The sequence below is a fragment of the Amblyraja radiata genome, chromosome 1, assembly GCF_010909765.2.
Source record: "Amblyraja radiata isolate CabotCenter1 chromosome 1, sAmbRad1.1.pri, whole genome shotgun sequence".
Lineage (NCBI taxonomy): Eukaryota > Metazoa > Chordata > Chondrichthyes > Rajiformes > Rajidae > Amblyraja > Amblyraja radiata.
In genome coordinates this window covers 44,480,892-44,508,127 of record NC_045956.1, presented here as the reverse complement: position 1 = coordinate 44,508,127, position 27,236 = coordinate 44,480,892, and positions in this window count along the sequence as shown.

Genomic DNA, 27,236 nt, shown 5'->3' with positions numbered 1-27,236 from the left:
AAGCATCCTGCTTGCCGGCTAGATTTTCACTTACTGTAACTGCAGGAAAAATGTTCCCGATGTTGGGGGCGTTCAGAACCATGGGTCACAGTTTAAGGACTGAGATGAGAACAAACTTTCTTCACGCAGAGAGTTGTGAATCTGTGGAATTCTCTGCCACAGAAGGCAGTGCAGGCCAATTCACTGGATGTTTCAAGAGAGAGTTACATTTAGTTCTTGGAGCTAACGATATCAAGGGATATGGGGAAAAAACAGGAAAGAGGTACTGTTTTAGATGAATAGCCATGATCATATTGAATGGCAGTGCTGGCTCGAAGGGCCGATGGTTTATTCCTGCACCTATTTTCTATGTTTATATGCTTGAGTATATGGCAATAAAACTCGATCACTTGATTTTGAAGCATTCATGTATGGTGGAGGTATAATGTAGTCATAGAGTGATACAGTGTGAAAACAGGCCCTTCGGCACAACTTGCCCACACCCGCTAACATGTCCCACTATGCTACCTGCTTTTGGTCCATACCTCCAAACCTGTCCTATCCATGTATCAGTCTAACTTTTTCTTAAATGTTGGGATGGTCCCTGCCTCAACTACCTCCTCTGGCAACTTGTTCCATACACCCATCACCCTTTGTGTGGATAAAGTTACCCCTTAAAAAGTTACCTCTTAAAAATACTTCATACAAAAAACATTGAAATCATACTTCTACAGTGCACTAAAACATGATTTTAATACATCGTTTTTCAAAAAGTTCCTTCCCTGGGATGGGGGACACCCTTCATCCACACCCTCTCCCCACTCGGTTGCTCCACTCCCTCATTGGGTACCCCCAAGTCCAGTGATTAGTGATCGCACAGCCTCCCCCCTTCCAAAAACGCTCCAATCCAGTTTAAAGCATATATATTGCGTTCAAGTGTATGTTAAAAGACTCGGTACTGTATGCACAATATTGCACAATTTCAAGCTGAAAAATGCAAATGTTCCTCCCACCCCCCAGTCGCTATGCTCCTTTGGGCTTGGTCCCTCGCAATTTCCCACTCCCAACTCTCACCCAATGTTGGCAGCCTTGCACCTATCACTTGCTCGATTTTGCCCTCCCCCCACTTCTCTTTTCCAGCTTTCAACCCCCCCCCCCCACTAAAAATGTTTAAAAAATGGACTCAACACAAAACGTTGCCTGTCCATTCCCTTCACAGATGCTGCTTGACCCGCCAAGTTCCTCCAGCACTTTATGTTTTGCTCAAGATTCCAGCATTTGCAGTGGCTTGCATCTCCTGAAATTGTAAAGGCCGGCAATTGAAGCAAAAAAACAAGCTGCTGGAGGAGCTCAAAGGGTCAGGTTGTATCAGTGGAGTCAAAGAGATCGTTGACATTTCAGTTAAGACCCTGCATCAATTCCTCCGGCAGCTCGTTTTTTGTGTGAAGTGTTAGCGGAAGTGTGCATACGCTTTTCGAGTGGGAACTTCTGTGATAATTTGTAAATGAGCTGAGAACAAACTAATTGTTGCAGATATTCTAACTTGAAAATAGCAAGATCTCAAGTACACAATCTGGCAAATTTCTTTTTTATCCCCTCAGGACAAATCTGTTAAGATCTGGTGAAAGCTCTGTTAATGAGGTGAACAACTTGTTAGTAAAAAGGAAAATGATTTTCCTATATTGCATGGACTATCTTCATAAAACAACCATTATTGCAATTGAAATTCTAACAGGCCTTTCAACTGTGCAAAGGATTTAAGATTTACTGACAGAAATAAAAGTAATTATAACAAAACGTTCATGTTAAGACTTTGGTGGCTACCAGGATGTGGTGGCGATATGTATTTGTCTTGAGATTCTGCATATAACGGGTATGCATCAATGTTTAGTCAGTGTAAAGCGTCTCTTAATTGAAAATGCAGTGAGCCAGAGTCAACGTGATAAAAACGCGGGTGGAGAGAGGCATTTTAAATCACTATGTAATGGATTAGGTGTCATCTCATTGTTACATTGAGTGCTGCCAGAATCAAATTTGTGTGAGAACTGTATAAGCATACCCCATTCAGCACACTGGGTGATTAGTGAAGCTCAGAAACAGAGAGAGAAGGAAGGATAGTAAATGAGAAACTACAATCCATAGGAACGCAGAGAAGCTTATGAAAATGAATTTCAGTGCACAAACAATAGAAAATTATGCTGATGCTAAAATCATGAAAATCTATTATTATATTTTGTATAATAACCATGGAGAAATGCACACAAATGAAATATTTATATCCTATAATGTGCTTGGAGTGAGCGTTTAGATCTCATTTGTTGAAGTCTTCAGGGAAGAAGTTTTGTACATATGAAGAAGCACAATTTTTATACATAGCATTATGACCTTGTAGTTGTTTACTTACAAAATATACCGTAACTCGATGGACTAACTGGAGTTTGTATTCTTCATTGTATGAAATAGGCTAATACTCATTCTAATTTGATTGGATTATAAAAAAATGTTTCCATTATTTCAATTGATTGTTTACATTGCAATACATATGGCTTGGGCAAGTCACTATAGTCTGTTGAATTTGAGTTTAGTTTTTTATCACGTGTACCGAGGTACAGTAAAAGCTTTTGTGGCGTGTTAACCAGTCAGTAGAAAGACAATACATGATTACAATTGAGCTAACCACTGTTGGGTTGTAGGTCTTGTTTTCAGGCTGTACAACTCTGATTCTATACAGTTTTACAAAATTGGAGATGTGGATTTATGTTATTTACATTGTAATTTTAATGTAAAAAGGAGTTTACATTGTGGAATTATAATAGTTGCTGATTGAAGCTAGTTTCACCAATGCCACCTTACCAGAAAAGTTAGATATCTTAGCTAATCATATCGAATGTGTCATCTCACACTTTCCTCACATCGTCAGGAGTATTCGCGGCCTCAGTATGGTCGCGCAAAATTTTTCAACATATGTTGAATTTTTTCCACGACCACAAATTGGTCGCCATGGAGAAAATCGATTCTTTTGAAGTTGCAGTGCAGTGGTAGTGGGGTCGCCATGTCATTGTAGGTAGTCGAGGTAGCCGTAGGAAATCTCCTTTGCTGACCGGGCATTTTAATTGGCTTATTGGGGAAAAAAATGTAAGCACGACTTTTCAGAACCAAGGAAAAACGACTGGTAATGTTAAATGCCCGCTAAACTTCACAGCTGTGTATCTCTGGTTTATTAAAAAGTTGTCTAGCTTCTTAAAATGTGTCTCCACTCCTTCTACCTCCCCCTTCTCCCACTCCTCTCCCACCCCTTCTCCCCCCCTTTCTCCCCCCCTTCTCCCCCCTTCTCCCGCCTTCTCCCGCCTTCTCCCCCCTTCTCCCCCCTTCTCCCCTCCCCCCCACCTCCCCGCTCTTTTAAATGACTTACTGTACACTATGCTATCACCTTAGCTTTGCACTGTGTGAATTTCAGACAGGGCTCCCCCGCTATCCCTGGCCCCCGCCTTTGCAATGTGTGTGTGTGTGTGTGTGTGTGTGTGTGTGTGTGTGTGTGTGTGTGTGTGTGTGTGTGTGTGTGTGTGTGTGTGTGTGTGTGTGTGTGTTCAGCACTGACAGTTGATCCAGCTCGCGGTTTTCCAGGCGAGTGCCCCCGAGCTTGAAGGTCGCAGACAGTCCGCTGAAAAGTTGCTAAGTGGGACAGGCCCTTTAGTGTAAGTTAACTAAAGTTAAGCAGTCTAAAGAAGGGTTTCGACCCAAAACTTCACCCATTCCTTCTCTCCAGAGATGAGTTACTCCAGCATTTTGTGACTATCTTCGATTTAAACCAGCATCTGCAGTTCTTTCCCACACATGAAGCAGTTTCCTGACTGTTGATTGATCTCTATTCAAGCAATTAAGCAATAGGAAACACAGGACTGGGCTAATTAAAACAAAACACAGGATGTGGAATTTGTATAGCAAAGCAAAAATGAATGCAGGCAGCCAAAAGAGTATAAAAATAGAAAGTTCTTAATTTATTAGTGCAAGAGGAAGCAGAACTGACAAAATGATGTGATATTAGCTGATGAGGTCCAACTCTGATGGCAGTCAAGTCTCCTATGCAGGATCAAACCGGTAACATATTGGTGACTGGTGGCTATTGGTATTAATTGCACCAACAGTTCTATGGGAAATGTGACATTAGCTTTAATATAATAAAGATGGTATCACATTGAACTTCTGTTTTGCTCTGCAAAGGACAAAATCTTACACCATGAAATTAATTTTTCAATCATTGCTCAGTGATAATTGTCATAATTTTGCATCTTAATGCACAGAAATTGAACCTTTTGATCCATACAAGGTACCAATCTTTTACCAATCAGCAGAGCATTTCACTGCCATTCTTCTCTTGTCCAAATGTTAAATGCGTCCTCCTCTGAATCCTCAATTAAAATGTTCACATTTGTCAAATTCTGAAGGTATCTTCTGAAGGTATCCAACATTTCCCATCCTCCTGTACTGATACATTACTGCTCAGGTGAATGAGAAACTGGAATGTCAACTTATACATATGCTTTTAAGTTCACAAGTAATGAAAAGTACAGGAAAGAACAGCGGATGCTGGTTTAAATTGAAGGTAGACACAAAATACTGGAGTAACTCAGGCAGCATCTTTGGATAGAAGGAATGGGTGACGTTCCTGGTCGAGACCCTTCTTCAGACTGATGTCAGGGGAGTGGGCGGGACAGAGGTAGAATGTAGTTGGAGACAGTAAAACTGGTGGGAGAACTGGGAAGTGGGAGGGGATGGAGAGAGAGGGAAAGCAAGGGCTATTTGAAGTTAGAGAAGTCAAAGTTCATACCGCTGGGGTGTAGGCTACCCAAGCAAAACATGAGGTGCTGTTCCTCCAATTTGCACTGGGCCTCACTCTGACCATGGAGGAGGCCCAGGACAGAAAGGTCAGATTGGGAATGGGAGGGGGAAATGAAGTGCTGACTAACCAGGAGATCAGGTAGGTTAAGGCGGACTGAGCGGAAGTGTTCAGCGAAACAATCGCCGAGCCTGCGCTTGGTCTCACCGATGTAAATAAGTTGATATCTGGAACAGTGGATTCAATAGATGAAGTTGGAGGAGGTGCAAGTGAACCTCTGCCTCACCTGGAAAGACTGTTTGGATCCTTGGATGGAGTCTAGGTGGGAGGTAAAGAGACAGGTGTTCCATCTCCTGCGGTTGCAGGGGAAAGTACCTGGTGAGGGGATGGTTTGTGTGGGAAGGGTTGAGTTAACCAGCGAGTTGCTGAGGGAACGGTCTCTGCAGAAAGCAGAAAGGGGTGGAGATGGGAAGATGTGGCCAGTTGTGGAATCCCGTTGGTGGTGGCGAAAATGTTGGAGGATTATATGCTGTATGCGATGGCTGATGGGTTTGGAAGGTGAGGACAAGGTGCCATTGTTTTGGAACATGCCACAGAGGATTCGTAAGTACTTGGTGATTGAAACGATTATGTATCGGTCCACTTTTTATCACTTTGATGTAGTTGAAGAAATGCAAACGCAAGCCTATTGATAACAGATGCTCCCTTGGATATAATAGAGTCCTAATTCAACAAATGGCACAGCTGGTAGAGCTGGTGCCTCATAGTGACACAAGCCCGAGTTAGATCCTGAGCATTGGGTGCTTGCTGCGTGGATGTTGCATGTTCTCCCTGTGACCACTTGGATTTCCTCCGTTTTCTCTGGTATCCTTCCCCAATCTAGTTGTGGGTTTGTAGATTAATTGTCCTCTGTAAATTGCCACCAATGTCTGTAGGGAGTGGATGCAAATGTGGGTTAATATAGAACTACTGTGAATGGGTGATCAATGGTTGGGGTAGACACAAAATGCTGGAGTAACTCAGTGGGACAGGCTGCATCTCTGGAGAGAAGGAATGGGTGACGTTTCGGGTCGAGACCCTTCTTCAGACTGAAAGTCACGGGAAAGGGAAACGAGAGATATAGACGATGATGTAGAGAGATATAGAACAAATGAATGAAAGATATACAAAAAAGTAACAATGATAAAAGAAACAGGCCATTGTTAGCTGTTTGCTAGGTGAGAACGAATAGCTGGTGTGACTTGGGTGGGGTTGCGATGGAAAGAGAGGGAATGCTGGGGTTATTGAAGTTAGAGAAATCAATATCATACCCTTGGATTGTAAGCTGCCAAGCAAAATATGAGATGCTGTTCCTCCAATTTGCATTTGGCTTCACTCTGACAATGGAGCAGGCCCAGGACAGAAAGGTCAGTGTGGGAAAGGGAAGGGGAATTAAAGTGTTTAGCAACCAGGGCAGGGAAGTCCAGGTGGACTGAGTGAAGGTGTTCAGCGAAACGATTGCATTGTCTACGTTTGGTCTCGCCGATGTATAAGAGTCCACATCTTGAACAACGGATACAGTAGATGAGGTTGGAGGAGATGCAAGTGAACCTCTGCCTAATCTGAAAGGACTGAAAAAACTTACAAGTATATAGGTTAATTGGCTTCAGTAAGATTTGTAAATTGTCCCTCATGTATAGGATAGTGTTAGTGTATGGGGATCCCTGGTCGGCTCGGACTCGGTGGGCCGAAAGGCCTGTTTCCGCTCTGTAAAACTAATCTAAACTAAACTAAAGACTGGTACTCCTCATTGCTTCCAGACAGCATCACAATGTTCACACCATAATAGGGTGAGAAATTGAGCTGAATTAATTGGCCTGAGGTAAATCAGTAGCGAAGGAAGATTTACAGAGACACTGCACTGTGCAGGCAGGTTACTGCCAGGTGTGAATTAATGGCAGTCATCTGTAACTATTGGCCTAAGTGTCTCAGAAACAAGATGTCAGAATTTGAACTTGGGCCCTGTCTCTAATCTCGCCAAGGCAAAACTAAGTTGTCGTGTTACCTAAATCAATCAGAGTGTACCCCATTGTTCACAGCAGCACTCATTATACAACCTACACTGCACCGATGTCTTAAAGAATAAAATAATCTGCTCCTCAGATGCATGTTTATATGGTATGGCCAATGCTTTATTTGTTTTTTTCCCCGTCCCCAGCCACTCGAATACATGCAGTAAGAGCCATAGTCAGGGAGTCGTCCAGCATGGAAACAGGCTCTTTGGTCCAACTTCCCCGTGCCGACCAAGGTTCCCCACCTACACTGGTCCTATCTGGCTGTGTTTGGCCCATATCCCTTTAAACCGTTCCCATCCATGTACCTGTCAAAATGCCTTTTAAATGTTCTTACATTACCTGCTTCAATTACCTCCTTTGGCTGCTCGTCCCGTATGCCCACCACCCACTGTGTGAAAAAGTTGACCCTTAGGTTTCCATTAAATATTCCCCCTCTCACTTATGTCTCTCTGGCGTTGTAAGGCAGCAGCTCTACTGCTGCGCCACCGTGCCACCCCCTCTTCACTCCCCTTGACTCCCCTCCCCTAGTTCAGGCTTGATGATGAGGCAATGATTGAAACACCGGGTGAATCAGTGTTACAATAAAGAGGAAAACATGAAACACAATAAGGAAAAAACATTTGAATTGAATCATCATTTTTGTAAAGCTTTTTCTGGCTTTGTGTCGATTTAGAGTTGGTTTGGATGCTTCACATTGAGCTCAGCCATTAAGTAGTGTGGTGTTCACTGCATTGTAATATCCCGCAATAGAAAAACGCATTTTGTACAGAAGAGTAATATAAAGGCTACAACTCCCAGCCTCTATTGCTTATTCCACCTGCAGGAGCTATTTATGCTTAAGTTAGTTACTGTTAGTATTTCTGTATCTTTTTCCTAAGCTTGTGGGTGGGGTTATATACGTAGAAGGGGGTGTCTACATTTTAGGAGGCTAACGCAGACCACGAGACGCCACACTCCTACCAGAAGACACTCTCACACCATTCTATACGACACGGATGGAACAGTTAGTAAGAACGGAAAGTTATGAATTATTTCTTTGTTTTGTATAACTTCAATAAAAGACCAATTAATCAAGAAACAATGACTGGAAGATTCGTTTTTGCTATCGGCGGTGCAGCGAGTGTGTAAACTATATCTCCACCACATCCCCGAGCCAACTTCACTGCCAATAAACCCTTTCTCACATATCCACCTCTTACTTCTCCCAAATCTTTTTATAGTAGAGGGCTATCTCCCCTCTGCTCTTTCAGTTCAGATGCAGGGTTCCGATCTGAAATGCCGACTATCTGCTTCCCTCACCAGATGCTGCCTGCTCTACTGCCTTCCTCCAGAAGCTCATCTTTGTTTTACTCTATCTATTTGCAGCTTAAAATAAACTGTGATGTAAAGCACTTTTGTTTCATCACATTCACATGACATGCTAAGGTAAAATTGCTGTAATGGCATAAAAGCTATTCTGAGATCAGTTTCTATACAGGGGACTCACCTGTCTTACAGTATGCTGAAAATAGTGATTAAAATACCTTTATGCATACAAATTTGAATGCCCTATGAAGCTAATTGTCAATATTCTGAAGCCAAGGGTTGTTTCTATCCATCCTGGGCACAGCTCGCTGATGCTATCCCAAAAAAAGCCCTTCTACTTTTTTTTAGAAGATTGAGGAGATTCTGTAAATTAACGAATCCTCTCTTGAACTTTTACAGGAGTGTACAACAGAGAGCATACAGAATGGTTGCATCACAGCCTGGTTCGACAACTTGAGCGTCCAAGAACGAAAGAGATTACAAAGAATGGTGGACGTTGCCGAGTCCATTACAAGTAATGGCCTCCCCACCACCATCGAATGAATCTATAGGCAACACTGAAAATTCCTAGAGGATTAAGCTTGGTAGATGGAGGGATCATGTTTCCCCGGGCTGAGATCGGGAAGAAGGGATATTAATCTGAATACCGTGACCACCAGCTTCAAGAATAGCGTTTTTCCAACAACTAACTTCAACAATGAACTATGAACTGTCCTTCAGGATTCTTTCCTGTACTTGTATTGATATTTATTAACTTATTGAATTTTTGTTTATTTTTTATTTTCTATGTATTGTGTTTGTTTAGTTTAGTTTTAATTTCCTGTGTTTTAACAACATACAGTGAAAAGCTTTTTGTTGCGTGCTAACCTTCCGGTTGCCAGCCGAACACTTAGCCCATTGTGCCATCTGTCGTCATTTGAATTTTCAAGGCAGTCTGGGTGTTTATTACTATTTCCGTCACAACAGTCAATTTTGTAATTAGCTACAATTAGGAAATTAACTAATTATATGCTTTAATTTCAGGTCATCCAAGTAAGATGTTTTATATTTGTTTTTGAATGCTTCAAATATAATAACTGAAAATTTTATTCAGTTCTCTTAATTTTTAAGAAAGTTATGGGCTTTTGACTGTCCTCGATCACAGCTTTTGTGTTAAGTCAATGGAAAAGCAATAGGGGACAAGATGCTAATTTCCGAGTATGAAAACGGCTATAACTTTTTTAATACTGAAGATATATGTTTTATCTAATGGGATAAATTGCAGACTTGATTTTTTAATTCTCAAAATGTTGTAACATTGCTACTATATGGGTGGAGCTGAGGAACAAGAAAGGGATGGTCACCTTGTTGGGGGTTTAATACAGATCCTCGATTATTCAAAGGGAATTAGAAGAACAAATGTGCCAAGAGATTGCAGACAGGTGCAGGTCAAATAAGGTTGTGTAGGAAAGAATTACAGATGCTGGTTTAAATCGAAGGTAGACACAACATTTTAGAGTAAATTAGTGGGACAGGCAGCATCTCTGGAGAGAAGGAATGGGTGACGTTTCGGGTCGAGACCCTTATTCAGACTGATGTCAGGGGAGTGGGTGGGACAAAGATAGAATGTAGTTAGAGACAGTAAGACTAGTGGGAGAACTGGGAAGGGGGGGGGGGGGGGAGGGGGATAGAGAGAGGGAAAGCAAGGGCTGTTTGAAATTAGAGAAGTCAATGATCATACCGCTGGGGTGTAAGCTACACTGTGAAATATGAGATGCTGTTCCTCCAATTTGCACTGTGCCTCACTCTGACATTGGAGGAGGTCCAGGACAGAAAGGTCAGATTGGGAATGGGAGGGGGAGTTGAAGTCCTGAGCAACCGGTAGGTTAAGGCGGTCTGAGCGGAGGTGTTCAGCGAAACAATCGCCGAGCCTGCACTTGGTCTTGCCGATGTACAGGTGTTGACACCTGGAACAGCGGATACAGTAGATGAGGTTGGAGGAGGTGCAAGTGAACATTTGCCTCACCTGGAAACACTGTTGTGGTCCTTGGATGGAGTTGAGGGGGGAGGTAAATGGACATGTGTTGCATCTTCTGCGGATGCAGGGGAAACTACCTGGGGAGGTGGTGATTTGGGTGGGAAGGGACGAGTTGACGAGGGAGTTGCAGCGGGAATGGTTGCTGTGGAAAGCAGAAAGGATTGGAGATGGGAAGATGTGGCCAGTAGTGGGATCCCGTTGGAGGTGGCAAAAATGTTGGAGGATTATATGCTGTAAGCGATTGCTGATGGGGTGGAAGGTGAGGACTAGGGGAACTCTATCCTTGTTACGAATGGGGGGAAGGGGAGCAAGAGCAGAGCTGCAGCCTCATCTGTAATGGAAGAGGGGATCCATCGTTCCCTAAAGAAAGAGGAAATCTTCGATGACCAGGTATCTAAAGTATGAAGACAAATAAGGTTGTTGTAGTAGGGATTTTAACTTTCCCAATATAGACTGGGAAAATCATAGTGTGAGGGTTTAAATGGGGTGTAATTCCTCAAAAGTCTTAAGGAGAGTTTTCTTAAACAGCATGTAGAGGCTCCCACACGTGAGAGGGCTATGATGGATCTAGTATTGGGAAATTGGGAAGGGCATGTTAATGAAGTGTTTGTGGAGGAGCTTTTTGGGACCAGTGACCACAGTTCGATCAGGTTTAAGATACGTAGTTATAGATTGGGACGGAGAGGGTCAACATGTTAAAATGCTCAACTGGGGTAAGGCCAACTTTGAGGGTATGAGAGAAGATCTTGCTCAAGTTGACTGGAGCAGGTTATTTGAGGGGGAAAGAACATCGGCCAAGTGGGATGTTTTTAAAAGTGTGCTGACGTAAGCTCAGGATATGTACGTCCTCGTTAGAGTGAAGGGCTAAGCAGGCAAATGTAAGGAAGCTTGGCTGACGAAGAAAATTGAGGCGTTGGTCAAAATCAAGAAGGATGCATGGGACAGGTAAAGGCAGCTGGGATCAAGTGCACCCCTGGGGGAGTTTCGGGAGCTAAGGAGTAAACTGAAAAAGGAGATCAGAAGGGCAAAAGAGGGCCAGAAGATAATTCTGGCAGATCGCATTAAGGACAATCCCAAAATATTTTATAAATACATAAGGGGGAAAGGGTACCTCTCATGAATCAAAGCAGTCACCTATGTGTGGAGCCACAGGAGATGGGCAAGGTACTAAATGAGTATTTCTCCTCTGTATTTGCCGAGGAGAAAGACAGTAGGACGGAGGAAGTTGGGGCAGTCAATGGAAGTGTCTTGAGAACAGTTAGTGTTACCGTCAAAGAATTACTGAAGTTACTGTCATGTATGAAAGTAGACTAACCTCCAGGGCCTTATCAGATATATCGGAGGACATTGCGGGAAACTAGAAAGGAAATTGCGGGAGCCCTGGATGAAATTTACGAGACGTCCTTAAATACAGAATAGAGGTGCCGGAAGACTGGAGGATGGCAAATGTTGTGCCTCTTTTCAAGAAGGGCTGCAGGGAAAATGCTGGGAACTATAGGCCGGTGAGCTTAACATATGTAGTTGGAAAGTTACTAGAGATTATTCTGAAGGATAGGTTATACAGGCATTTGGATGGGAAAGGGCTGATTAGGGATAATCAGCATGGTTTTGTACGTGGGAGGTCGTGTCTCACAAATCTGATTGATTTGTTTGAAGACGTGACCAAAAATGTCTATGAGGGCAGAGCTGTAGATGTTGTGTACATGGATTTCAGTACGGCATTCGACAAGGCTCCGTATGGTAGGCTGCTCTGGAAGGTTAGATCACATAGGATCCAAGGAGATATAGCTGAATGGATAGCAAATTGGCTCCATGGTAGGAAGCAGAGGGTGATGGTGGAAGGTTGCTTCTTGGACTGGAGGCCTGTGACTAGTGGTGTAGCTCAGAGTTCGGTCCTGGGTCTGTTACTGTTTGTCATCTACAACCATGATTTGGATGAGAACATTCAGGGCAAGATTATCAAGTTTGATGATGATACAAAAGTGAGTGGATTTGCAGACAGTGAAGATGGTTGTGAATGTTTGCAGCAGGATCTGGAATGATGGGTCAGATGGGCAGAGGAATGGTTGATGGAATCGAATACAGAGAAGTGTGAGGTGTTGCAGTTTGGGACGTCGAACAAGAGCAGGACCTACACAGGTAATGGTAGGCCTCTGATAGATAGATAGATCCTTTATTGTCATTCAGACCTTTCGGTCTGAACGAAATTATGTTGCCTGCAGTCATACACAGAATCAATAATAACAAAACATACAATAAACACAAATTAAACATCCACCACAGTGAGTTCACCAAGCAAATCCTCACTGTATATCCTCTCTGGGTTGTGTTGTAGAGCAGAGGGATCTAGGAGTACAAGTGCATGGTTCCTTGAAGGTCGAGTCGCAGGTGGGTAAGGTGGTCAAAAAGGCTTTTGGCACTTTGGCCTTCATCAGTCAGGGTATTGAGTATAGAAGTTGGGAGGTCATGCTGCAGTTGTACAAGACGTTGGTGAGACCACATTTAGAATATTGTGTTCAGTTCTGGGTACCATGTTATAGAAAATATATTGTAATACTTGAAAGGGTTCAGAATAGATTTACAGGATGTTGCAAGGTCTAGAGGTGTGAGCTATAGGGGAAGGTTCAGTTGGCTGGGTGTCTATTCAATGGAATGCAGGAGGATTAGGGATGGTCTTATAGAGGTGTACAAAATCATGAGAAGAATAGATTGGGTAGATGCACAGTCTCTTGCCCAGAGCAGGGAAATCGAGGACCAGGGGAGATAGGTTCAAGGTGAAGGGGAAAAGATTTAATAAGAATCCGAGGGATAACTTTTTCACACAGAGGATGGTGGGCGTATGGAACAAGCTGTCAGAGGAGGTAGTAAAGGCTGGGACTATCTCATCGTTTAAGAAACGGTTAGACAGGTACATGGATAGGACAGGTTTGGAGGGATATGGCCCAAGCGCAGGCAAGTGGGACTAGTGTAGCTGGGACATTGTTGGCCGGTGTGGGCAAGTTGGGCCAAAGGGCCTGTTTTCACACTGTATCACTCTATGACTATGACTATAATCAATCCATTTACAGTGTATAGATACATGATAAGAGAATAACGTTTAATGCAAGGTAAAGCCAGCAAAGTCTGGCGAAAGATAGTCCGAGGGACATCAGAGGTAGATAGTAGTTCAGCACTGCTCTCTGGTTGTGGTAGGATGATTCAGTTGCTAATTCAGTTTGTAGGCTTGCTGTACAGTTGCATGTGAGAATGTCATTGTTTCATTGTCATTGTCAACGCTCTTGACTCTTGAATGTATGAAGGTTCCATAGTATGCATTGGAATATTAAAGCACGTTTTAAGTGTGGCTCACTTTGCAATTGCACCGGACCAAACAATGGAAGATACATGCCAGCAATGATCTCACAACATAATTTTTGTTTGGTCCTCTGATCATATGCAAGTTACATTTATCCTTTGTGCACCCAAAATTGCTCTGCATCAACATATGAGTGATGGGATAATAGTGAAATGTATCATTTTGTCACCTGTGATTGATGCCACCGTAATAAAATTGCCTCTTGAGGCTTTTCTTCCTGATTCGTGTCAGCTTGGCTTAGTCAGGAGCACTCTCACCTCTGAGTCAGAAGATTGTGTTTTCTGGCTCCACTACACATAATCAAGGCAGGTGTATCAGTGCAGCACTGAGGGCATGTTATCTTTTGGATGAGATTATCCATAAATGTTGTCTTAGGCAGAAGCTAGTTCTCTGTGTCCTGGCTGACATTCAGTTCTCAAACGACACCAGCAAGAACAAACTAATTAGTCACGCCCCGAAGAAGGGTTTCGGCCCGAAACGTTACCTATTTCCTTCGCTCCATAGATGCTGCTGCACCCGCTGAGTTTCTCCAGCATTTGTGTGTACCTTCCAAACTAATTAGTCAGTCTTCTTTTTGATATTTGTGGGAGTCTGCATTGTACAGAATTATTGCTACATTTGTTACTGATAATAGTCACATCATTTCAATCATTTATTCTACACATCTTGCGATATAACTCAATTTTTTTTACTCCCTCCAAAGAAAACGTAGACTTGCCGAACACTTTTTTTCTCATGAAGTGCTCATTTAATTTGCCACATAAATAATTTAAAAAGCAATGACTTGTTTGTGTTATTTGCCACTAACATACAGTAGCTCTTGTTCAAGGCAGTAAGTTTATCATCTTCACTGTGAATATGATAAACCTATTATTACCAACCAACCTAAACTAAACTGAGACATTGTAACATGGGAGTAAGGGCAGAGGAAAAAAAAACCTGCTTTGCTTTGAAGAATTGAATTCAAATATTGATTCTTTATTTTTTATTTTTATTGATGAGATATCCGGATTTGTGATTACTTAATGGACGGCTTTGTTTTAATTTATTGGCCCTACTCCATTAGTATGAAGTTTAGATCAGCGTAAGTACTTTGGTTATTTGATTTCCACATCCGTCATGTAAACCAAGAATTTTAATTTTGTTCTTTCTAATCTGGAAGGCCATTTTGCTCAGACAAAGTGACTGCAATTTGCAATAATTTATCCTGATGTTTCAGAATTGTTCATCTTGTTTTTTAATGATCATTAATGGATATTGCACCCGAGATCTTTCACGCTGATGTCTGATATTTTTGTGTGTCTCTGTCGTATTGATTTTGTGTATTTGTCAAATAGAAAAATGAAGTGAAGAATGAAGCACAAGACATCACTGAGCGATTGAGCTCTTTCCAAAGCTAGAAATGGGGTTGCAATATATATTTGCGCCGACCTAAATTGAATAAATAAAAGACAAATTATCTTTTCTACTAATTCATCAGAATGTGGATGTCGCTTCAAAGCCAGCGCTTATTGACCACTTCTCCTTGTTCATGGGGAGGTGTTGTGAATCTCTGCAATAATTCCAATAAAGATACTGCAAAACTACTGTTACGTGGCAAATTGCAAAATTCAGAAGGAAGAGCAATACATTTCAATGTAGAAACAAGGAACTGCTGATGCTGGTTTACAAAAAAGGACACAAAGTGCTGGAGTAACCCAACGGGTCAAGCAGCATCTCTGGAGAACATGGATGGATAATGTTTCAGATCCGGTCCCTTCTTCAGACAAGCAGACATAATTTCCATGCTAGTTTGGTGTGTTACATCAAGAGGAACCAGTTGGTGCTGATGTTTCCATACTTCCTCTGCCCTTATCTTTGTTAGTTGGTCAGGAGTTTCTCTCTGAGTAACCAAGATGAGTAACTGCAGCAACAAGTGGTAACAATAGAGTCTAGGACCAGAAGTCATAGCCTCAGAATAAAAGGATGTTCCTTAAGAAAGGAGATGACGAGGAATTTCTTTGGTCAGAGGTTGGTGAATCTATGGAATTCATTCAGGCTGAGGAAGCCAAGTCAATTAATATTTTTAAGGCAGAGATAGATAGATTCTTGATAAGTATGGTGGTCAAAGGTTATGGGGAGCAGGCAGGAGAATGGGCTTGAGAGGGGAGACAGATCAGCCATGATTGAATTGCATAGTAGCGATGGGCCGAATGGCGTAATTCTGCTCCTATCACTTACGAACTTATTCAATTAAATTTTTGTATAGTCATTTACCCCATGTACTATATGTAAGAAGGAACTGCAGATGCTGGTTTAAACCAAAGATAGACACAAAAAGCTGGAGTAACTCAACGGGCCAGGCAGCATCTCTGGAGAGAAGCAACGGGTGATGTTTCGGGTCGAGACCCTTCTTCGGACTGGTTAGGGATAAGGGAAACAAGTGATGTAGATGGCGATGTGGAGAGATAAAGAACAATGAATGAAATGTATGAAAAAAAGGTATCATGATCCAGGAAACACGCCATTGTTAGCTGGTTGTGTAAATCCTTGCTAAAATGGAATCAGAATAGAACCAAATTTAACAGAGAATTCGTGCATTGCAAGGCCATTTTGGTCAAGTCTGTATTTCTGTGTATAAAAAGTCACAAGCTGCTGACTGGTGCCAGGAAGTCTAGGTCCCAGATCAATGTTGCAGATAAGAAATATATGAGTATCTCTTCCATTGTCAGTATGAACGAGATTCTTGCAGAGGACCTCCAAAGTATTATAAATGCATGAGTTTAATTAGATTACTGCAAAATAATTGTAAATAATGTAAATAATGTTGCAAGACAGTTTCCCTGCTGTTTGTTGATTGGCCAAAGTGTTAAGCCCTGGCAGGATGGTTTTGAGTTCCAGGGTGAGTGTTGCATTATTCAGTTAGTTCGCTTCCTTCCAGAAGCTTCTCGGAGAAACAATGTATGGGAGATTCTGTAATTGATTTGGGGACCTGTCAATTATGTAATTAATATGTCTGATTGGACTGTACAGAGACCACCCCTATGTCCTTTGGCCCCTCAAGTTTCGTGGACCTTTAAAAGGTAGCTCCATCTTAGATCGATGTCGATCTTCAGGAGGAGTACTTGGGACTGCGTAACCTTTTGGAGTGTGTCTGCTTGCACAAGGCTGAAGTGCTTGGCCAGGCAGAGACAAGGATCAAACCCACGGTGGTTTAGGTATCGTATAGGGGAATATGCTGTTTAATCTAAAAATAACGTTTAGTTGGTCCAGTGCTTGAGTCAGTGTTTTTTACTGAACTAGACTAGGGGAGTAAGCTTTAGAAGAGTGCATTTACAGTTGTAGGGTGAAAATGAGACACTGGTGTGACTTGGGTGGGGGAGGGATAGAGAGAGATGGAATGCTGGGGCTACCTGAGGTGAGAGAATTCAATATTCATACCACTGGGCTGTAAGCTGCCCAAGCGAAATATGAGATGCTGTTCCTCCAATTTGCATTTAGCCTCACTCTGACAATGAAGGAGACCGAGGACAGAAAGTTCTGTGCAGGAATGGGAAGGAGAATTAAAGTCTCAGACAACTGGGAGATCAGATAGGTTCAGGCAGGCTGAAAGAAGATGTTCCTCGAAACGATCGCCCAGTCTGCGTTTTGTCTCGCCGATGTATAAGAGTCCACATCTTGAACAATGGATACAGTAGATGAGGTTGGAGGAGGTGCAAATGAACCTCTGCCTAACCAGAAGGGACTGTCGGGGTCCCTGGACAGAATCAAGGAAGGAGGTATAGTGAAAGGTGTTGCAGGGGAAGGTACCTGTGGAGGATTTGGGTGGTTTGGGTGGGAAGGGATGAGTTAATCAGGGAATTGCAGAGTTTATGGTCTCTGCAGAAGGTGGAAAGGGGTGGGGATGGGAAAATGTGGCTAGTGGTGGGATTCCGTTGGAGGTGGCGGAATTTTCGGAGGATTATATGTTGTATGCAATGGCTGATGGGGTGGAAGGTAAGAATGAGAGGGATTTGGTCTCTGTTGCGACTAGAGGAAGGGGGAGCAAGGGCGGAGCTGCGGGGTACCGAGGAGACATGAGTGAGGGCCTCATCAATGATGGGAGAGGGGAACCCCCGTTCCCTAAATATTAGGTCATCACGGATGCCCTGGTATGGAGCACCTCATCTTGGGTGCAGATGCGGCATAGATGGAGGAATTGGGAGTAGGGGATAGTCTTTGCAGGAAGCAATAGAGTCCTTTCAGGAAGCAGCATGGGAAGAAGTGTAGTCGAGATAGTTGTGGGAGTCAGTGAATTTGTAATAGACGTCAGTCAACAGTCTATTTCCTGTGATGGAGACTGTGAGAACAAGGGGAGGGAGGTGTCGGAGTTGGTCCAAATAAATTTGAGTGCAGGATGAAAATTGGTGGTGAAGTTGATGAAGTCCATGAATTCTACATGGGCGCAGGATGTAGCACCGATGCAGTCATCAATGCAATGGAGATAGAGTTCGGGGATAGGGCCAGTGTACGCCTGGAACAGGGATTGTTCAATGTACCCTGCAAAGAGGCAATCATAGCTGGGGCCCATGCGGGTGCCCATTGCTACGCCTTTGACTTGGAGGAAGTGGGAGGAGTCAAAGGAGAAGTTGTTGAGGGTGAGTAGAGGGAAATTGGATGGTTCGGCGGTCGAGGAAGAAACGGAGGGTTTTAAGGCCTTCCTGGTGGGGGATGGAGGTGTAGAGTGACTGAACATCCATAGTAAAGATGAGGGAGCGGGGGCTCGGAAAGCAGAAGTCATTAAAGAGACCAAGGGCATGTGAGGTATCTTGTCTTGGACATGCTGAGTTACTCCAGCTTTTTGTGTCTACCCTATGTACTACTTTGTGTACATTTACCTGTGTGATTGCACTTCTGAATAAAATGTAGAAATATGAACAGATCTGTTATTTATTAATGTTATGAAATCAAAATGAAATGAGAATCCAATCGTCCTTTCCACTCTTTCTCAATTTCCTTGAAATTTAAAACAGAACAGTACAGCATAGGAACAGGCTCTGTGACCCAATATGTCCATACCGAACATGAAGCCAAGCTAAACTAATCCCTCTGTCAGCATGTGATCCATATCGCTCCATTCCCTGCAAATCATCATGTCATAGGAGCAGAATTAGGCCATTCGGCCCATTGAGTCTACTCTGCCATTCGATCATGGCTGACTTTATCTTTTCCTCTCAATCCCATTCTCCTGCCTTCTCCCCGTAAACTTTGACAACCTTCCCAATCAAGAATCTGCCAATCTCCACTTTAAAAATACCCAAATGGTGGTCTCCACAGCTTTCTATAGCAATGAATTCCTCAGATTCACCACCCTCTGACGAAATAAATTCTGCCTCATCTCCTTTCCAAAAGTATGTCCTGTGTGACTCTCCAAAACGCTCTTAAATACCACTATTGTATCTGCCTCAATTGCAAAAGAACAAAGCAGTAAAATGCAATCAAAGCATCGGAGCAGATAGGAGCAGATTTTAATTTAACTTAGAAATACAGGATAGGAACAGGCCATTTGGCCCACTGAGTCCGCACCAACCAACAATCGCGCATTACACACTTGTTCTACATTATCCCACTTTCTCATCCACTCCATACACTTTAGACACAAGGAACTGCAAGTGCTTGATTCTTCAATTAACCTACAGACCCGCATGTTTTTGGGACGTGGCAGAAAATCTGGGGCACCCGGAGGAAACCTTTGCATCGCAGGGAGAACTTGCAAACTTCGCACAAAATGCACCCGAGGTCAGGATTGAACCCTGGTCTCTAGCTCTGTGAGGCAGTAGCTCTGCCCGCTGCACCACTGCACTGCACTGCCCCTCAATGCATTTGATGGCATCTGACACCAGCATCAAATACGGACAGACTTTCTTTACACAAAAATAAATGATGGTTACTTGAACACCGTTTGTATGCAAGCACTCGTAACAATGAAGCCTTACACCATGAAAATGGTCCAAAGACTTTATTAACGACATAGCGTAGGTAACTTCATGCTAGCACATTTTTCTAATAATGCGGAACCAGGCAGGAAGGGTTACTGTTACGTTAGTGGACGTAACTACAAAAGCATGACTCATAACATGAGTGACACTGATCTACATCCTCCCTCTTAAAGAATCAACAACAGTACAAACCCATTAACTAAGTAAGGCATGCATAGCAATTGATAATAAACTGGAGAAAAGTCAAACAGAGTCAGGGTGCTTCACAACCGGCTTACAAACACGACCAGCACGTGTACGATAAAGACCATCTCCGTTCTTTCTCCCCGGGGACAGAGCAGGTGGCTGCACAGGTGAGGGAGACCGAATCAGCATTCCTGAAGACAAAGCAGGAGACTGTGGCACAGGCAAAGCCGTCACTGGCAGCGGAGCCGTTGCAGATGTGGGTTGTTGTGCTGGTAGAGGTGGAAGAGTGCCGCTAGACACGGACGGAAGTACACTTGTACGGTCTGGATAATACGGAGGAGGAACTGGCTCATTCATAGGCAGGATATGTTGTCTGTTACGCCTGCAGGTGCCGCCATCGGCACTGACAATATACGCGTGTGGCTCAGAAGCACCTCCAGAAATCACACCAATATGGTCATTGCCTTTGTCAGTCTGTAAACGATCCACCTGCCCCATGGTCAATGGTGGCAGTGGCCTACTTGTTTTGTCAAACCATTGTTTTCGAATGTCACGCTTCTGTTGCAACCTGGATTGAACGTCCTCAGGTGGAATCACCTGTGGGATCAATGCTTGATCTGCCACAGGCACGGTAGCACAGATCTGCCACGACAATAAACGTTGAGCGGGTGAACCCAAAATAGGGTCACGGGAGATGTTGCGTAAGTTGAGCAGATCCAGGAATACATCGGATTTAGCTCTGTGTGAACATTCCATGAGCTGTTTGGAACTTTTGACAGCTCGTTCAGCCAGCCCATTAGACTGTGGATATTCAGGGCTGCTGGTGATGTGGCGAAAATTCCAGCGTCTAGCAAACTCCCTGAAGTGTTGTCTGGTGAATTGACTGCCGTTGTCAGTTAGCAGCCTATCTGGAGATCCGTGGACTGAAAAATGGCGAGATAACTTTGAAATCACTCCGCTGGAAGTGGGGCTGCTAAGAAAATCAATGTCAAACCATCCTGAATACGAATCGACGAGAACCAGGTACTGCTTGCCATGCCAATCAAATATGTCAGCTGCCACTGTAGACCACAGGAGTGCAGGTACCGGATGTGAAAGAAGTGGTTGATTATGCTGGTGAGGTGTCAAGCTGTTGCACACTGCACAGTATGCCACATTCTCAGTGATGTAGTCAGCCATGCCAGGCCAGTAAAACATGTTTCTTGCCCGTTGGATAGTAGCATCAGCGCCTGGGTGCCCTATATGGACAGCGTTAAAATATTGGTTGTGCAGCGAAGCAGGAATCACAGCCTTGTGTCCTTTTAAAACAACGCCATCCTACAGCACTAGCTCATCATGGACGGCAAAGAAAGGCCGGACTGGCAGCGGAATGTTGTAGTCTTTGTCTGGCCAGCCGCACTTAATGACGGAGGTAAGTGATCGTAGGGTACTGTCAGCAGCTGTGTGGGCAATCAAATCCTCCATATAGGACATTGGAATAAAAGACACGGCCATTACAATAAAGTCATCATCCATCGAGGGTAGATTCTCGCAGGTCTTCCGGGGTGTGCGAGAGAGAGTGCCAGCCAGGTACATATCCTTACCGCGTTTGTGGGCCAGAACAATGTCATATTTTTTAAGTTGCAGCAACATTCGCTGTAGGCATGCCGGAGAGGCATGGATCGCTTTGTTGAAAATGCTGATCAGATGTTGGTGGTCAGATTCAATCATGACCGTGTGACCAAAGATTAAATTGTTTAATTTCTTGCAGGCGAAAACAACCGCCAACAGCTCTTTCTCAATTAGGGCATATCGTTGTTCTGTGTCAGTCATGGTGCGTGAGGCATAGGCAACAGGCTTATTGTCATTGTGAGGCATCACAAGTCAGTGTAAGCTGTAGTTTAGGATCAAAGTAAGCCAGAGTAGGAGCACTAGACATCTGCTGCTTAAGTGTGTCGACCGCTTTCTGTTGTTTCTCGTGACAAGCTGTTGCACACTGCACAGGACGCCACATTCTCAATGATGTAGTCGGCCATGCCAGGCCAGTAAAACATGCTGTGGGAGGCGTGGGTTCGAATCCCACTTCTGACACCACGTTGCGTTGCAGCTGTCCAAATAACTGAAGCCTTACACCATGGTAAAGGTCCAAAGACTTTATTAATAACATAGCATAGGTAACTTCATGCTAGCACATTTTTTTAATAATGCAGGAACCAATCAAAGAGGGTCACTGTAAAGCTAGTGGGCGTAACTACAAAAGCATGACTCATAACATGAGTGACAATGATCTACAATCACTATTTGGCATGGACTCATTGGGCCGAAGGGCCTGTTTTCGCGCTGTATCTCTAAACTAAAGCCTAAAGTTCATGGAAATACAATTCAAATAATTACCATTTAATTCAGACTATTAAACTGAATACAATTTGCTTTAACTATCTGATAAAGTCTAATACAAAAGCTAATAAATGATATAGAGTTTCTACAAGCATTTGGCTCACAAGGCAATCTGTGCACTTTTTGTCACCCCATTATAGAAAGGATTTTAAAGCAATTGAAAAGGCATAGATTTAATGGGATATTCGAAGGGGAGGATTTACAATTAGGAAGAGAGAACTGAAAAACCAGGACTTCTTTCATCAAAAGAGAAGGTTAAAAGGTGATGTGATGCAGGTCTTCAAGACTGAAGGGTTATATTGAAGCAAATTGTACAGGATTGTTTCCACTGGATTGTGGTGCAACAAAAGAACACAAATTCCAGATAATGACAATGGACAATAGGTGCAGGAGTAGGCCATTCGGCCCTTCGAGCCAGCACTACCATTCAATGTGATTGGAGGGGGATTTAAAGAAAAAAATCTATTCAGAGGTTAATTAGAATGTGGAATTGTCTGACAGAAAGTATTGTTAAAATTGTGTTGATAAATTCTACTAAATAGGAAGTTCCTGAAAATAGGCACTATTAATAATGTATGGGCATAAGCAGTCGAATAGAATTAAACTTAATGTTTCACGACCTGCAGATGTCAGAATATTCTGGATGGGCCAAATGGATGTTTGGATTTTGCAAAGCCTTGACGTCAAGTCCCTCTCAGAAGATATTAACTTCTTTGTCCTCGCATGAAAGTATTAGGGGGTATTCTTGTCATTTTAGTGAGAATTTTAGTAAGATCCAAACACATGCCTTGCATATTGAAAGGGGATACTGGAATAGCTCACTGTATAAAATTAAACCATAAACCAATTTTCAATGCTAACAGAATAAATCTATACTTTGTGTGCAACCTAAACATTATATTTATTTTTCAGCCACATTTGATACTTACACATTGCAGTATAAATTTGGCTCTCTCATGAGATTTCCCCGAGTATGATGGTCTCAGAATACTTTCCAATTTTACTAATACTTGTAATGGACAAGGTGGGTGTGTGGCATCTGAGTCCGTAGATGCATGGAAGGAGGATTCAGTGGTGTGGTTGTTCTCCTGCAACAAACAATCTCCTCATGTCCTCCTTACAACTTGTTAACCCATCAGTCCTTGTATTATGACCAAATGTGGAACCCAATTAGTTACTAACTGCAATGTGAAAATACTTCCTTTACCCCAACCCTCTGTTTTCAGTTAGCCGCTCCCATATCTGTGCCAATACACTGCCCCCACCCTAAGTGCTCCTGCCTTGTTCTTGAACAGTAACATTTTATGTGGCATCTTATTGAATACAGTCTAGAAATCCAAATACTCTCTACATCTACTGGTTTCTCTTTGACCATAATTTATTGTATCATTAAGAATCCTGGTTCCGGTGGCGCTGCGAGTCGGCTGCCTTGCCTGCAGTGGGTTCGTTGTTTTGACTTTTATGTTTTTGTTTAGTATGCCCAAAAGTATGTTTTAGTGTTTCTCTGTATGTCTTGTATGGGGGGTGGTGAGGGGGAATAGGGGGAAACCGTTTTTCAGGCACCTACCTCGCCGGAGAGGTGACTTTCTTCCTTGTCGCTTCTTTGCCCCCCTTCTTACAGCTGGTTGTGTGGGGCCTTTCCTGGAGTCGGGCGCAGAGCTCCAGCGGCAGTGCAGCGGGGACTTTAACGTCGCGGCCCAGAGCTTCAGCAGCGGCGCAACGGAGACTTTAACATCGCGGACCCCCTTGCCGGGGTTGCCGGTGAAGTGCTCCGACCACAGGCCTGCGGCCTACAACATCCTGGAGCCTCGGTCTGTGGAGCTTCTGGTGGCAGGTGTGGAGTGGACTTTCCATCATGGAGCGGGCGATCCCTTACCTGGGGTCGCCAGAGAAGAGCTCCGACCACAGGCCTGCGTCCTACAACATCTGGAAGCCGTGGTCTCCGGTAAGGAGGTGGCTGAATTGGGAGCTCCGGGCCGCGGGGTGTGCTTGACCTGCCCCGAAGTCAGCATTCCAACCATCCCATCCAGAGGGCCTGAACATCGGACCGTCCATAGCAGCGACTACGGAGGGTCAGGGCCCCGACCACGGGTGAACAAAGGAGGAGTAGGAGGGCTGTCTGAACTGTATTGCCTTCCACCACAGTGAGGAATGCTGTGGTGGATGTCTGCGTTGAATTATGTTGTATATTGTGTTGTATATTATGTTGTATATTATTTTAATTGTAACGCTGCATGGTAAATTAATTTCACTGCAACTTATGGTGCAGTGAAAAATTCCCATTCACAAATTAAAATTAACTTTGCTTTATTGTCTTATGACTTTCTAAATATTTGCTATTTCCTCCTTAATAATGGATGCCACAAATCTTTCCAATGTCTAATTGCATATAGTTCATTCCCATCTGCGCGCCTGCTTTTTAGAACAGTGGCTGCTTGGTATTTTTCTGACTGGAATGACATTACAAGTGGAGTGATGTCCACATGGCTCAATATGCAGACCCGTTGGTTACTTTTGTGCATTTTATCGATTTAGACAAACCACAAGGACACCATACAGAGGTATGCTAATGACTCAGGAAACTGTGGGAGTGTGTGGGCTTGGAGTGGACGCTTGGCAGTAGCCCATTCCCTGAGACAGACTTGGAGTAATCCAGAAAGGAAAGAGAAGAGTAATAGAGGACCTTGTGAAGGTGAAGGCAGAGGGAAAACTGGCACGAAAAGTAATGAGATTGTTAAGGGCGGGAAACAGCACAAGTACAGTTTAGTTTAGTTTTGTTTAGTTTAGTTTCGACATACAGTGCGGAAACAGGCTCTTCGGCGCCAAGAAGCCTTTCCCTGTAGACTAGCACTATCCTACACACTGGGAATAATTTACAATTTTTACTGAAGCCAATTAACCTATAAAAATGTACGTCTTTGGAGTGTGGGAGGAAACCAGAGCCCCCAGAGAAAACCCACGCAGTCACAGGGAGAACATACAAACTCCGTACAGATAGCATCCGTAGTCCGGATTGAACCCGGGTCTCTGGCTTTGGAAGGCAGCAATTTTACTGCTGCACCACCGCGCCTCCCTTTTGTTTACAAATGTACTGTATAAAGATTTGAAGGTTGAGCTCTGGTAATACTGAAAATAATGATTGTTCCATGCATCAATATGCAAATAAGCAAATGTTATGTTTTTAAGTGAATGCAGATATAGTTTGGTGCGATAACTTGGAAATTAGCTTGGAGTTTGCTTATACACGATGCAGACCATTTTTCCACCAGCCAGCAACCACATGACAAAGAAAGCACATAAACTATCTCTTGTGGGTCAGCAATTAGGACAATGCAGGTAAAATGAAAACTCTGGTTAGACAATTAGTCAGCTCTCGCAAGGAAGACAATGCCATCCCTCCCCCGATTTAATTATTTTTCAATGGAATTGCTTAAAGGATGGACTATAAAGTTGGATCTGAATCTGAATCTATATCAGCATGGTTTTCATCTGCAATTTCATTAGAAATGTGCTATAAACAACTGCACCTGGTCTAGTAGAAGAAGACACATTTTATTGATGGTCAGTGAAGAAAAATATGCATCGACTTTACCAACAGAATACATCTGTGACCCATAAATAGGGAAAATAGTACAATATGAGTTTAGATTTTGTGGTGAACTTTCATTGCAATATAAAGTAGTTTCAATTTATCCACAAGATTTGAAAAGTTTGTGAAGTGAAATAGTTGTAAGATCTAAAAATAATTGGCTGTGAAAAAACTATTTAATGAATAAGAGAGAATAAGAGAGGGTGGGTTTCTTAAATGTGTATATTTTAATGCTAGGAGCATTGTAAGAAAGGTGGATGAACTTAGAGCCTGGATTGACACCTGGAAGTATGATGCTGTGATGATCAGTGAAACATGGTTGCAAGAGGGCTGTGATTGGAAACTAAATATTCCAGGATTTCGTTGCTTCAGGTGTGATAGAATTGGAGGGGCAAGAGGTGGAGGTGTTGCATTGCTTATCAGGGAAGATATTACAGCAGTGCTTTGGCATGATAGATTAGAGGGCTCGTCTAGGGAGGCTATTTGGGTGGAACTGAGAAATGGGAAAGGGGTAGCAACACTTATAAGGGTGTATTATAGACCGCCAAATGGGGAGCGAGAATTGGAAGAGCAAATATGTAAGGAGATTGCAGATATTAGTAGTAAGCACAAGGTAGTGATTGTGGAAGATTTCAATTTTCCACACATAGACTGGGAAACACATTCTGTAAATGGGCTGGATGGGTTGGAGTTTGTAAAATGTGTGCAGGATAGTTTTTTGCAGCAATACATAGAAGTACCTACTAGAGAAGGGGCGGTGCTGGACCTCCTGTTAGGAAATGAGATGGGTCAGGTGGCAGAGGTATGCGTTGGGGAACAGTTCGGGACCAGTGATCACAATACCATTAGTTTCAATATAATTATGGAGAGGGTCAGAACTGGACCTAGGGTTGAGATTTTTGATTCGAGAAAGGCTAACTTTGAGGAGATGCGAAAGGATTTAAAAGGAGTAAATTGGGACAGTTTGTTTTATGGGAAAGATGTGGAAGAGAAATGGAGGACATTTAAAGGTGAAATTTTAAGAGTACAGAATCTTTATGTCCCTGTTCGGTTGAAAGGAAATAGTAAAAATTGGAAAGAGCCATGGTTTTCAAGGGAAATTGGACATCTTGTTCGGAAAAAGAGAGAGATCTACAATAATTATAGACAGCATGGAGTAAATGAGGTGCTTGAGGAGTATAAAGAATGTAAAAAGAATCTTAAGAAAGAAATTGGAAAAGCTAAAAGAAGATATGAGGTTGCTTTGGCAAGTAAGGTGAAAGTAAATCCAAAGGGTTTCTACAGATATATTAATGGCAAAAGGATAACGAGGGATAAAATTGGTCCATTAGAGAGTCAGAGTGGACAGCTATCTGCAGAGCCAAAAGAGATGGGGGAGATATTGAACAATTTCTTTTCTTCGGTATTCACCAAGGAGAAGGATATTGAATTATGTGAGGTAAGGGAAACAAGTAGAGTAGCTATGGAAACTATGGGATTCAAAGAAGAGGAAATACTGACACATTTGAGAAATATAAACGTGGATAAGTCTCCAGGTCCGGACAGGATATTCCCTGGGACATTGAGGGAAGTTACTGTAGA